This window comes from Apis cerana, linkage group LG5 (genome assembly GCF_029169275.1).
Source record: "Apis cerana isolate GH-2021 linkage group LG5, AcerK_1.0, whole genome shotgun sequence".
In the NCBI taxonomy this organism is placed as follows: domain Eukaryota; kingdom Metazoa; phylum Arthropoda; class Insecta; order Hymenoptera; family Apidae; genus Apis; species Apis cerana.
The window spans coordinates 310,304-326,259 of NC_083856.1; the positions used below are offsets into that span (position 1 = coordinate 310,304).

Here is a 15,956-nt window from a genome sequence, read left to right on the forward strand (position 1 = left end):
CTTGACACATTATACTATCCATATTTCCTTTTAAATCAAATATATTTCTATTAGTAACTCGATCCCAAACGAAAAAAATATTTCAGATATTTATGTTTCTTACATTATATTTTACACTTGATATTAGGTATTTCATATTTTCAATTAAACGTTGCATATATTACCTTCCATCATTTCTAAATTAAATTTCTGCGAAAAGATGACATTCTTTCAATTAATTATTCAATATAAATTTTCTTGAATGAATCTTAAACGAGACTTCTAATTTTTTTTTCATTAATAATTAAAAATTTTTTTACATTTATTCCCTCGAAAAAACCAATATTATATAACTATCTTATTATAATGCAATGATTAATTACAATTTAATTCCTGTATTATATTAATGTTAACAATAAATTTAATAATAAATTAATAATATTAACAATAATTTTTTACAAATAACACATAAATATCTAAAATAATTAAACAATGATTATTCTTCAAAAATATAAAAGTGCTAATCTAAAAATCTGTTCAATCTATAGATTAATCCAATTGAATATTTAATAAAAAGAACTGAAAAAACGCGTAGATGAATTAGAAATATCGAAAAAAAAGAATTATTCGAAAATTTTATTATTTAAAAAAAATAATAAAATAAAATTTCTTCAAATCTTATTTCAAGACTAACCAACTCCATGTCATAACGCTATGCTAAATAAAAAAAAAATATAGCTGAAATATTGACAATAATTTAATGAAATATTAACAATAATTTATATTAAGAAATAGATTAAGAATAGATCTATTATATTATTAAGATTTTTTTTTGCAAAATAACATGACTGAAAATTTTTTCATTAATTTTATTTCATTTAACAGATTTATAGTTTAATGTTAATTTTTACAAATAAGTATGCATAAAATGAATAAATAAATAATATTAATAAATATTATGTAAATATTATTATAAAAAAATTAAATATTATAAAAATATTACTATAAAAATATTAATAAATAATATTTTATTAATACTTCTTATATTATGTTTTTTTATTTGTAATATCTTTTTATTTAACATTAATAAAATTTATTTTAGATATCGCTTTTAAAAATAAAACAAAAAATGCCAGAAACTTTTATACGCAACTTATATATATAAATATAAAAAAGAGATTAATATAAATAAATTATAAAGTGTGTTCAACGTTCTTTATTGAAATATTTCCTTTAGTAAAATATAAAAATATATAAAAATTTCATGTTTAAAAGAAATTAGAAATTTTAATAAATTTTATAATAATAATTATAAAATGAAATTGAATATAAAATATTATTTTAAAAAAAAGTTATAATTATATTCGTAAAATTATAAATTTTAGTCAATTTAATTTCAAAAGTCATTTACTATAATATTTTACTACACAAATATCTAACTGTAATAATTGTTAACGTCTTTTTACCAAATAAAACTTAAACAGTTTGTGAATAAAAGATATAAAAATAGGAAATTCTCATAATTGTTTAATGAAAAGCTGAAGTTAATTGACAATAACCAATCAACAAATATTGATATTTATGGAGTACTCTTTGTAGAATGTACACACTTTCTTCCTTTTACTTTTAACACTTACTACATCTATTGTTATTTTGATACATTGATATTTCATCGTATATTTTTTTTTATGTTTATAAAAAAAATATATAATTTCATAGGATAAATAATAAAAAAACTTTAAACAAAATATATATAGAAAAATAATATTTTTATAACGAAATAACATATTTGTAATTAAATATAAATTAAAATATAATAAATTCATCTAAATTTTCTAAATTTTCAATATTATAACATTTTATTATTTTCTAATAATTTTGTAAATAATTTTTAAATAAATAGAAGATATTGAAAAAGATATATAGAAAATGATACATAGAAAAGTTTGATATATTTTTATATACTCTACATAAAAATAAAAGAGAAATGAATATTTCAGTTTCAAAATATTCTGCGTAGATCGTAGATTACGATTTAAAGAAATTTAATAATTTAAAACTATTTTATTAAAGGAAATACATTTTTATGCTGAAAAATATATCGGACAAAAATATAAAAATATTTTACTGTATATATTTATTATATAAATAATATTTTATAATTTTAAAATTTATTATATAAATAAATATATATTTTATATATAATAAATATATATAAAAAATAATGATTTTATCATTATATATTGATTTTTGAAATATTATTAATTTTACATGAAAATAGAACTCAATATTGCATATGTCAATTCACGTTACTTTCAATATAGATTAAATATTGTTAGAATTATTCTTTTAAAATTTTACATTTGAAGAAATATGAAACATATAGTCAAAGAATAGTTTTGATACAGATATTATACTTTCCTAAAATAATTTAATCTTACGTAATCTGTAATAAATATTTTTCAGCAAACAAATTATAATGAAAATTTATATATTTTAATAATGTTTTATAATATATAAAATATAATTTATAAAATATAAATATTTTAATAAATGTTTAGGAAATCTAAAAGTTCTTAAATAAATTCATTTAATAATATATTAAAAATATTACACTGAAAATTATTAAAATAAGTTATGAAAATAAATCAACAAGAACAATGGCTAAAAAGTACAAAATCAATAAAATGACATTATCTAAATATATAAATAAATATAAAATTAACAAAAATATAATTTTTTATGCAAATTTCATAAATCACAAATATTTACAAACGAAAAAAAAAAATTACTTTGAGAAGAATATTTATTATCTTCATCAAATTTTAATTATAATCTTTATTATATTATACATATAATGTTAATCTTATAGATTTTAAGAATGATATTAACATTGAAATATTGAGAACGTAAGTGAAAATGAAAATGTATTTTGTATTTGTTCAAATTCTTTATATTCATTCTTTATATTCCAAATTAAATGAACATTGGATTTAATGTTAAATATTCCAAATGATATCACATGCAATGTACTGATTACATTCGAATAATGTTCATTCAATTCGAAAATGTTTCATTATAAAATTTGTATGAAATAAATTTTATTTTTATGTCTCATGTTTTCCACAATTATATATCAATCCATAAGTGGGAAAAGATTTGTCATTTACAAAAAAATTAAATACATTTTTTATTTAAATTTAAAAAATTTGTTTTTTTTTGTTAAAGAATAAAATGTAGTTAAATTTAAATATATAAAAAATCATTAAAATATTATTTAGTTTCTTTTATATGATTTTTTTTTCAAAAATGTATCAACATTTTTCAGTCTACATTATAACTACATTATAACATTACTATTTTATGATTATATAATAGTAAATAATTTAATTTCAATGAAAAAAATAATCATTTAATCATTTGACAAATCTTATTTAAATCTTAATTTAATAATATTACTTTAATAATAATAATGTTATTTTTATCATCATAATGCACTGTATAGCTTTATATTAAATTTAAATGTGAATATTTATTTAATGTTCAACCAAATTATCTGATTGTCACAATGATTCATATTGATTTTAATGTTAAATTTTAATGATTTTATATAATTGAATACAATTTAAATTTATATATATTATATTTATATATTTAATTTCTTAGACTATATATTTAATTTCTAAAACTTTGCATATTATTTTTAAGGAATCAAAATAAAAATAAAAAAATTAATCTTTTCATACAATCTTAAATATATTATAATACATTAAAATTAAAAATAATTTTTATGAAAAAAAATTACAATAAAAAAAAACTTTATTTATTTATCATAATTATTTATCATCTATTATTAATTTATTCAACTTTTAAAAAATCAAAATATTTACAGGAAAAATTATTTACAGAATATAAAAATATCATTTTTTTTTATTTTTAATGTTTTTATTATTTTAAAAGATGACAAAGTCATAATTCATAAGGACACCAGTATTACGCGGAGAACTGAATATCTCATGCTTTGCATTTATCACTCTAAAGCACTTGAGTCCTGAAAGATATTACTGCTAATTTCTTTTAAAGAGAAACACGTTCTTGGTTGATTCACCAAAATTTTCTGATGATATTGAGATTATCTAATGTTGATAATATTTTCTGTTAGAATCTCTATTTTGATATACAAATATAGATATCATACAATTTTTATTTGTTATCCAAATTCATTTTAAAATTAGACAAAATTAACTCATAAAAATTCGATTACTTTTTGATTTTGTGTTATAATTCAGGAATTGTAAGAGATAAAAAAAAATGTTTTCTTTAATTATTTTAATTATTTTAAAAGAATTATCATTTAATAAAAGATTTATTAATTATTTATGTGATTAAAAAAAGTTATAAATAAAAAATTTATTATTTTTTAATTTTCTTTCTTATGCGAAATCTTAATCAATAATCATGAAACATATAACATAAAAAACATTTTTTTTATTTCAAATATATTTTTTGTATATTACTTGTATTTTTTTGTTCCGCGATAATCTAGAACTTTTCATTGTACGTGCTCATATTATTGATGAGCAATATATTACATTGACAAGCAATCTTTTTTTACATTTACTCATAAAATAATTTATATTATATAATAAAATAATGGAAATGAAAAAAATTGTTTAATCATTTTTATTAGAACTTTTTATTTTTAATGTAATTATCAAATTTTTATTTTCTGACGAAGTAAATCTCATATAAAAATATAATAAACAATCAATTATAGTTAGATAATTTTGAAAACATATACATATACATATATAAAACATATAGGTATATGAATATGGATATGAAAACGATATAAATATATGAATTACTTATGGTAATAAAGAAATATTTAAAACAAAAATTTGTTATATCATGTATATCATATAGCTTAATTACAACATATGGAACAATGAAGTAAATATAAAATCTTACTGTGAAAAAACAAAATCTAGATTTTCAAAATTATTTAATTTTTTATCAATATATCCGTTTTTATATCATGCGTAAACAAATACGTCGTAATATTTTTATAATAATATTTTTAATAAGAGATTGTAATTTAATGATATTCCGCATATATAAATTTATATCGTAATATCATATAATATCGATATATTATATCGTATAATCTACTATAAGATCAGAAAAATTTTATATAATTTTAGAATAGAATAGAAGAATATAAATATAATATAATTTAATTAAATTATAATTTTCTTTTTTAAAGATTGTATGTAAATATTTCAATATGTTGAGTAGATTGATATATTATTTTGTAATGTAACTAATGATTAGTCTATAAATTTATATATTAATAAATAAAAATCTCGATATATCCCGCATTTGTTAACCATTTATTAAATAATTCTTTAGTTAATTTTCTCAAAAAAAATTATAAATTATATAAATAATTGATAAATTTCTTACTAACAATAATTTTTATTTAAAAAAACAATTTATCTGAAAACTTTTCCTTTATCTGTTATAATTGACAAGCACAAAATTATATTAATCAATACATATTATAGCACAAAATCGAAAAATAACCAAATTTTCAAAAAAATTTTGTAATACATATATATACACATATTTAAAGTTTCAAAGTTTTGCAATCTTTCGAATTTATGAGTTGAATCTTTCGAATCTTTTTTTTTTAATGTTATTCTTAGTTTAAATATCACTAAATTTGATTAGTCTTTTCTTTTATTTACATTTTTTCTAATTCAATTTTTATTCGCGATATCTAATATAATTTAAAAAATACTAACAATTATTATCTTATTTGAAATATTTTTAATATTATTATGATAATAATAAAAAAATTTAATAAAAATAAAATTTATTTTGCAATGAATTTAATTGTAATTAATTTAAAATTTTTTAATTTCAAATATGAAAAATTTGGAAATTCGAAAATTAAACTTAAAAATTGAAAGATTTAAAAAAAAAATTAAATTTTTAAATTCTTTCATTCTAAAATTAAAGAATGTTTTTCTGTATATAATATTTTATATTAATGATAATTTATAATCATATAAATTTTACATTTAAAAATAAATTAAAAAAAAATTTTATTATTAGATATTTATAAGATTATAAATATTATTAGATTAAAAACTTACCTAAGTTTCACGATTGTTTTCTTTCTTCATCATTGAAGAGATGATCATATCCAAGATAACTTTCGTTTGTAACTTTTTCTTTTTAGGAACTTCTTTTGCTAAATATTTTCATAATGTTTATATATACATATTACTCTTTTATTGAATATTATTAGTTCTTTCACTTATTAGATTTCAACTGTTACCATTCAAATCACTGAATCTACTTAGAGTTCACTTTTATTATTATATTAGAATTAGTTTCTTTTGCAACACTTTTTTTTTATACATTGATTTCTATACAATTTGTGTTTTTACTTTTCACTGTTGTTCACTTGTAGCTTTTCTAAATTTTGAATTAGTTATAAATTGTATTAAATATATACTATAAATTTAAAAATAATTATTTATAAACTAATATGTAATATATAATATGAGCAATTTTTTTAATATTAAAACATATGGAATAATTCGTCATATTTGAATAATTTTTCATTATATATTATCATATTAAAAGTTAAAAGAATTATGCGAATAAATTAAATAAAAATTATTAAAAGCTTTTTAAATTATAAATTTAAAAGCTATATAATTCTTATATAAAGGGAATGCATTAACGAATGTAAATTGTGATATCTTTTTATTATATCGGTAAAATACTTATTTCTTAAACTATTTTTTATTATTATTACTATTATAATTAAAAATATATAATTACAATAGTTTAATTTAATTGAAATAAATAGATAGGGGAAAATTAGCCAATATGAAATAAATAAGTAAAGTGAAAAATTAATCTTTCTTTTAAAGAAAAAATACGAATAAAAAAATATTTTGTATCATGAATCTAGTCTATATTATTGATGAATATTTGATTGCACTATAAAAATGTAAAAATGTTTTTTTATATATATCAAAGTACAAAAAATTTGATGTAATAATTATATTTTTAATTTGGATATTAAAAAATCATTGTGATAAATAAAATATTACATTATAATTCTTACACTGAGTCTTGTGTAACTCTTGTGTAACTTGATGTAACTCTTTATCTCAAATTGAAGTATGAATATTAAATACAATATTAAGTATAATTAAATATTAAGTATAAATATAATTATAAATTTTTTTAATAATATTTCATGATAATGTGCAAAAAATTTGAATATTTTATGATAAAATAAAATAAAATATCTATAACTATCTTTTATAAAAAAATTTATTTTTCTCTAAAATGTTTTAACATTAATATTTCTCTTTTTTTTATGTTAATTATTTGTATGTTAATTATATTAATTATTATATTTTAGTTTAGAAAAATAACAATTTTGTAATTTTAACACATATTGATTAGAAAAAAATTTTAATACTGTTAAAAACTTTTTCATCATAACTAAATATTTATTTTAATCCTAAGTCTTATCTTTTTTATAAATATAAAGATTAAGATTTCTTCACAAAATAAATTATTTTTATCTTTTAATACAAGTTAAAGAAAAATATTTTTGACAAAATTTTCCTTATAATATATAAATAAATGTAGATAAATATACAATACTTTTTATTTTTAAATATGTTAATTTTCAATGTTAATTAAAACTTAAATAAATGATATAATTTTCACAGCTATTAATACATAAAATATAATATAAATATAAGATAATATATTTATTATATAAAAAAGATAAAAATATATATATATTATATATATATAAATATTTTTATAAAAATATATAAATAAATAAATATGTATATGTATCATATATATTATGAGTATATAACAATTTCATTTAACTCCTAGGAACTTCATATCATTTCTTATTATATCGATATAATATCAAATTTCAATTAAATGTTTTATGAATAAATGCCAATACATAGATATATGCAGATATGCAGATAATATAGCACTTGAAATTACTACCACAAACTAAAAATTAAAAAAGACTACACAAACATTATAAATTATATTTAATAATTTCAACAATTTAATTTTTATATTTTTTTATAAATATATAATTTTATAATATTTCTCAATCATTGATAATTAAAAAAAATAAGTTTAATTAAATTATTTCACAAATAACAAATCTCAAAAAAAATTACGAATTTCTCCTAAATTTAACCCTAATAATAAAAATTTTAATTAATTAATTAATTAAATAATTATTTTTGAATTAATTGTAGTAAATAATATAGTAATTTTTTTTATATTTGTTATTTGTGAAAGTTAATTAAACTTATTTTTTTAATTATATAAGAATAATTATAATTATAATTAATTAATAGTATTAAATATTTTAAATAATATAAAGGATTAAATTAATTAATAATTATATATAAATAATATATAATTAATATAATTAATAAATAATATAATTATTAAAACTACATTCTTTTGCAAAATAAATCGTTTAAAGTGTTATTAAGTTATATCGACGAAAATTATTTAAGAATATTAGCCAAATTGTTTTTTCATTCCTGCAAGCTCAAGATAGTATTTTTCTTGTTTTTAAAAAACAAAACCAACATAATAAAATTCTTTCATCTTCCATAAATTTTTTATAATAAGTAAATTAATTGATATTACATTAATATTATATGTTAATTATTTCTAATAATTTCAAAATTATAATATATATAATGTATGTATATATTATATAAATTTATATTATTATTATTATTCAATCATATTTTATATATATATACATATATATATTTGATATTATAACTATATATAACTATATATATATATTAAATTGTATAAAAAAATAGTTTAAGTATATTGATATAAGATATTCAAAATATATTCTTAATTTTTGAACTTTTAAGATCATTAATATGCATACGAAAAATATTGTTTTAACATATTCTTTTATATAATAAAAAAATATTACTTATATTTAAAATTATATCATATTCATAAAAAATTAAAAATCAGTTTCTTCGAAATATTGCAAGTATAAAAAAAATTAATACACTATGTTAATTAGAGAAAATAGTAAATATTTTCTATTTCATTTTTTTCTTATGCTTACTATTTAAAAGAAAAACATTGATCAACTTAGCTTGATTAAATAATTTGATCGCTATGTATATTTTTCATTTCATAAATTTAAATAGTACATAAAATGATTTAAATAGTACATAAACTTACATTTTTTAATGAAATGTTTTTTTTTATAAACTAGATAACTGGTGTATGTGTGTGTGTGTATCTGTATATATATACTATATATATCTATATACACTATATGTATATATATACATATATATATATATGCTTACAATGTAAGCATAGATATTTTTAATAAAAAATTTAGTATACTTTATTCAAAATATTTCATTTAGTATGTGTATATAGATATAAAATATAAGATATAAAAATTCAGAATTTAGAAAAACAAATATAATATTTAAAATATATGTAATTATTTCTTTCACTACATTTCACAATGCATAAAATATCAAAATATAATTTTCAAAATATAATATTCTCAATTTAAAATATTATACATATCTAAAAATATCTTTTTATAACATATTATTGATATAAATATGTATCCTGTTAATTTTATTTTCATATATGAGTTATATTTTAATATATATTTATATATATATTAAAAATATATATATATATATTTTGTTTTGTACACAATTACATATAAATTAATGATTTTCTATATTCTTCTTTATGTAGTCCATATGTAAATAAATATCTATATAAAACAATTTCGAAGATAATATCGTATCATTTTTTTTGACAATTATGAAACACATAATACTACATTCAGAGAAATATTCAGAGAAATAATATAATATTATTTCAAATAAAACTCATGGAATTTCGTGCTTTCAATTATTAATCAAATTTTTTATTTGAAATATTAATATGAACTTATATTTTGACATTTTATCTAGTTAAAATTTAATGAAAAAGCTGTTTCTCTTCTTTATGATCATTAAAAAATAAAATAAAAAAGAAAACAAGAAAAATAATCTTTTTCTTTTTCTTTAACATTGCTATGAAAAAACCTGTATGAAATGTATAAGTAAAAAAGGCAAAAAAATGTAAACGAGGCAAAAAATAGAATGATATAGAAGCAACGGCATGCAATATTTCAGAAACTTTTAATTTGTTACACAGTCGATAATCAATAACTCAAAAAAAAAAGTCATGACCATATGTCATATGATACTATGATGAATCCAACAATTTACAACTTTAACTATTATCTCAATTTTGACGCTTACATGCTTTTAAAAACTCTACATATAAGGATCTATATGTATATCTATATATTGCATACACTCACATAGATTTCTTACACTTATATTATATTTGCCTTAGATATACATCATATGTGCATATTTCTCCCTTTTTCTCTCTTTCTATAGAATATAGAAAATATAGAATATATAGAAAATATATGTAAAATTATATATGTAAAATTTATTTTCATTATAATATATAGAAAATATATGGAAAAAATTTAAATAATAAATAATTAAAATTAATTCATTTTATTTCTCTTGATAAAAAAGTGAAAACTATGAAATAAATCAAATCAATGTTATTATTTATTTTTTATTTAATTCATAAATTTTTTATTTTTATCCTATCAATTAAATCAATTATAAATTTAATTATTAATTTAAATATATGATATTAAACAAATATTTCTAATATAAATATTACTAAACAAATAAATAGATATTTATTCGACATTTCGATATTTCGTTAAATATATCATAGATTATTAAAATATTAATTAAGAAAAAAGCAAATATGTACAAAGTATGCTTTATATATATACAAATATATATACAAATCAGTTAATATCAGTTAAACCGAAAGAAAATATATCATATTTCTTTTTTACCAACGATTTCTTATTGAATCTTCTTATTGAAATTAATTATAAATTTTAAATCACCATTTTTTACAGTTAATCTTTCATTCTTTGATGTTAATTAATGATAATATGTTAATTAATATACACAATACACATATATGCATTTTCAATTTGATATGTATATATACATACCTTCTAATATACATTCAAATATTTATTCATAATAATATATTGCACAATCATAAATAGAATCACACATAAGAATATTGTTATAAGAAAAAAAAAACAGATCAGATGACATAAAAGATAAAAAAAAAAAAAGATGAATAACAAACTCACAACAACACATTCACCACACAATCTCGCGCAGCCTACTGAAACATCAGAAGACATGCGTTGCCCTGATGGTTCTCCTTTTCCCCTTCCCATATTCAATCCCCACTAAGGGTAACTCACCCCCTCCAAGGTTGTCAGCAGAAATATATGTTTGAAAGACTAAAAATAGATTTGAGTGAACTGATTTTGTAGAATGAAAATTACTATGAAATAATAAAAGTGTGATATTAATAATAGAACCATAATGTTATTATTAATGAATTATTATTTTATTAATATAATTATTATTTAATATTTTATAGAAATAATATTATTATAATCTATATTATATATTTATAATTATAAATATATTAAATATATATTATATATATATAAAAATATATTATATATAATTAAAAATAAATTAAAAAATATTTATTATAGTAATAATAATTCAATTTCAATCCAATTTATATAATATATATAAATATTTACATAATATATTATATATTATATTATATATTATATTAAACTATATATAAACTTATATAAATTGTATTATACATACTAGATAATTACATGCTATTTAAAATTTAGTACACGTTTCTGTAATATTTAATAAATCTAAAATAAAAATTTATACATTATAAAATATGACATTATTTTATAAAAATAACAAGTATAAAATATTTATAATATCATATTATATTAAATTTTTTATATAAATAAAAAGTGTTTATAAAATTATTTTTTTGGAATAAATTATTATATAATATTAATAAAAATTATTATATAATATTTGTTATAAACTTATTACATAATGATATTATATAATATTATTTGTTATAAATAAAAAGATTAAAATCTAAGACTAATAAGATTATTTTTTATTCTATAAATAAATAATAATTTTTGTTTTTTAATTTAAAATATTTAAATTAAGTATTTATATATTTATTAGCGATTTAATTTTGGCGAGCTTAAAATATATTGTCGGTCATCATTATAAACAATATTATAACATATAACAATATTATATGTTACTGCTATTTGATTTTAATTTTGGATGTAGTTAGACTAAATTTAGATTAGATTAGATCAAATTAAATTATAAAAATTAAAATAAAATTGAAAAATATAAGAAATTAGAAAATATTTCTCTTGATTTTTTTAAAATAAAAAAATGTAGCAAATATATATTAAATCTTCGCTAAACAAAAAATTTACAACGTATGCACGAGTTGGTTGTATGATAAGAAATTAAAAAATTTTAAATAACAGAAACTCATGCATCAAAAGTTACATATATAAAATTATATTTATATATATAAATCAATAATATCACAATTAAATTATTAATTTTAAATTGTTATCCAACAATATCAAAAATGTAATAATTCTTATACTGAAATCATATTTTTGTATATAATAAAAATTTAAAAATTTAACCTAACTTAAATATGATTGTAAATATAGGATAAAATAAAATATCTGTGATTATTTATTTAAATAAAATTACATAATACTTCAATTCTAGAGTTTATTATGTGTGTCACAATAATTCAAAAAAATTATTTTAAAATAATGATAATATTGCCAAATTGAATTTTTCTAAACCAATCCTCAATGAAAAAAATTATTGAAGAGACTTAAATGTCACTTATTGAAGTATATATTATAGAATATTAGAATATAGAAATATAGAAATAAATATATAGAATATAGAAATCTAAATATCATTTAAATCAGTACAATAATATTTGTTAAAAATGTTAAAAATATAAAATATATATTTTTATAAATATCTAAAAATTAAAACTGAAACATTTATAAACAATGTACAAACAAGTTAAAAAAATTATTGTAAAATAATAACTTTGATAATATATTTCAAACTTATCAAAATCAATAAGTAATATAAATAAGTTAATATAATATATGTAATTATTACATAATTATATTTATAATCAACAAAATAAAATATTCTGAAAACTGAAAGTAAAAATTTAAAAAGAATCTATAATAAAAAGAAATTAAAATAAAAAATTATAATAAAAAATATTTCATAATTAATAATTTTTAAAATATTAAATATTTATATATATTGAATAATCTACAAAATCAAAATATTTTATCTATTATTTTAATAAATTTCATGTGTACATATAAAAACAAATGCGTAAAATGAATAGAGGCATCTTCAGATAAATAAAGAATAGATTAAAATTAAAATATTACTTAATGAATGATAAATTGTCGAGAAATTATATAGAATTTTACATAATATATCAATCAATATAAAAATCTAAATATTAGGTTCAATTTTATAAATATAAAATATAAATTATTCTTTTCTTTATTTTATTACAATCAATTTTATTTTCAGTCAAACTAACACAAAAAAATTATATAATATAAAATATAAATATATTATATAAATATAATATAAAAAATATAAAAATACAATGACAACTTAGTAATTTACATGAAATTAATTACATTAATTACATGAAAGAATAGAAATTTATTATTTTTCAAAAAAAATAATTTATTATTTGAAAATTATATCTTTTAAGTATAAATATATATGCAAAATAATTATTTAAACATTCTTTTTCTTTTTATTTTGATTACAAATATATAATATATAAAAATATAAATATATAATATATCATAAAAATAAAATATAAATAATTATAAATATAAATAAAAAAAAATAATAAAAATGTTCAATTTTCAAAATATATATAATATATAACTCAGAAAAAAATAATAGAAAAACGATATATAAAAAAAAATGATGCAACTAAAATTAATAGATAGACACAAAACATAATTGGAATTAAATATAATTCATACATAAATTGCAAAATATTTTAAAAAGATGATACAATTGAAATATACTATTTTTTTATATTTATATTTATTATATTTTTTTTTCAAAGATATATCATTATCAGAATATGTTAATAGAACAAATAATATTTATAAAAATTTTTTATTCTTAAAAAAAGAAAAATTTAAAAAAATTAATAATAAAATTACTATTAAAATTATTAATAAAATTGATATTAATACTTCAAGTATTACTAGTTATCATAATTTGTAAAATGTTTTAATTAAAACTCTGAATTTAATTTAATATTATGAATTTTAGAAGAAATAATAAGAAAACTAAAACAAAAATAAATAATAAAACATTTTATCTAAAACAAGATTATAATAACAATTTTATAATAATTTAATACATATTTATTACATTTGCAGAGATCTATTAAAAAATTATAATTTTTATTATTGATAATAATATGAGAAAACATGAGAAAACAAATAACATTCAATAAGAAAAATAAAAAAAAGTAACTTTTTTCAAGATTTTACTTGAAAATCTTATTTGAAAAGTTTACTTGAAACTTTGAAAATATTTTAAAAAATAAAAATTTAAATAGTAAAAATAAAAAATAATAGAATTAATAAAAATATAATAAAAATGAATAATAAAATATAATAAAATAAAAGTTTAATGAAAACAAAAGTTAAAAATATTAATTGAAATTAAAAATGTTCAAAATTATGGAGATAAAAAAATCATAGATAATAATGATTGTTTTTTAGAAATAATTATTTTATATTTTATTAAAAGATTTAATGTAATTAAATGTAATTAACATATATATTTTAGTTTGATATTTAATCAATTTTTTAATAAAAATCTTATAAATTAATAAAAATTAATATATAAGAACAAAAAAATATTATGTAACGTTCTTTAGAGTTTTAATAAATAAAGAAGATAATGATATTATAATAAATAAAAAAAAAATATTTGTACTATGTACAGATATAAAGCATAACATTTTTTAGAAATATTATGAAATAACATCAAATAAGGATTAATGAAATATTAAAAAATGATTCTTTATATTTAAATGCTAACTTGATTACTATATAATAGATTTTTTAATTATTGTTTCTTATTCAAAAGCATAAAAAAAATAATAGTCTTTATTAATTGAAAATTTTTATTTTCATTTAAAATATATTTAATTACATAATTAAATAGGAAATTTTTGAATACTTCTAAAAAAATATTAATAGGATTACCATTTTCTTATGAATGAATTCAAAATTGGTATAATTTGAAATGAATATTAATCATAGAATTTATAAATTTTATTTTAATTTTTTTTTTATTTTCTATTAATTTTATTTTACAACATATAAATATATTAATATCCATATGTACATATTTTATATAATTTTTACTTTATTTTAAATAATTATCATTTCAAAAAATTATTATCTACACAGTTAAATTTCAAACACAATACAAATCACTTAAAATATTTTATATATTTTTAAAAGTATCTAAAAGTAATATTACTTTTTCTTTTTAAAAAATTAATTTTTATAAGAATTTTAATATACTTATATTTAAGATTATTTCAAAAATAATATAAATATAAGTTAATTTACTTTTAAATTCAATTTTCAATTCAATTCATTAATAACATCATAATATACATATATATATGTATATGTATATTAATTTAATTTATTTTGGTAATATATATTACATTCTTTATTTTAAAAATTCTTGCATAAGTAGTTCATTTTCAAAAGAAAAATTTTCTGTATTATTTTATTTTCAATCAATATCGACATT

General features: G+C 15.0%; 1 protein-coding gene across 18 annotated transcripts in view; it reads right to left on the bottom strand.

Moving 5' to 3' along the window:
• The window catches only part of LOC108001343 (uncharacterized), a 56,353-nt gene extending 44,969 nt beyond the window's left edge, over positions 1-11,384 (bottom strand). For 3 of the 18 annotated variants that reach the window (XM_062075661.1, XM_062075653.1, XM_062075650.1), the window contains exons 1-2: positions 11,168-11,360; positions 6,141-6,238 (exon numbers count right to left, since the gene is read on the bottom strand). The gene's annotated coding sequence lies outside the window, so the exon portion shown is untranslated. Of the gene's footprint in view, positions 1-6,140; positions 6,505-10,435; positions 10,512-11,167 lie in introns of all 18 variants that reach the window. The other 15 variants (XM_062075655.1, XM_062075657.1, XM_062075658.1 and 12 more) reach the window with 12 other exon arrangements.
• Positions 11,385-15,956: the final 4,572 nt, after the last annotated feature.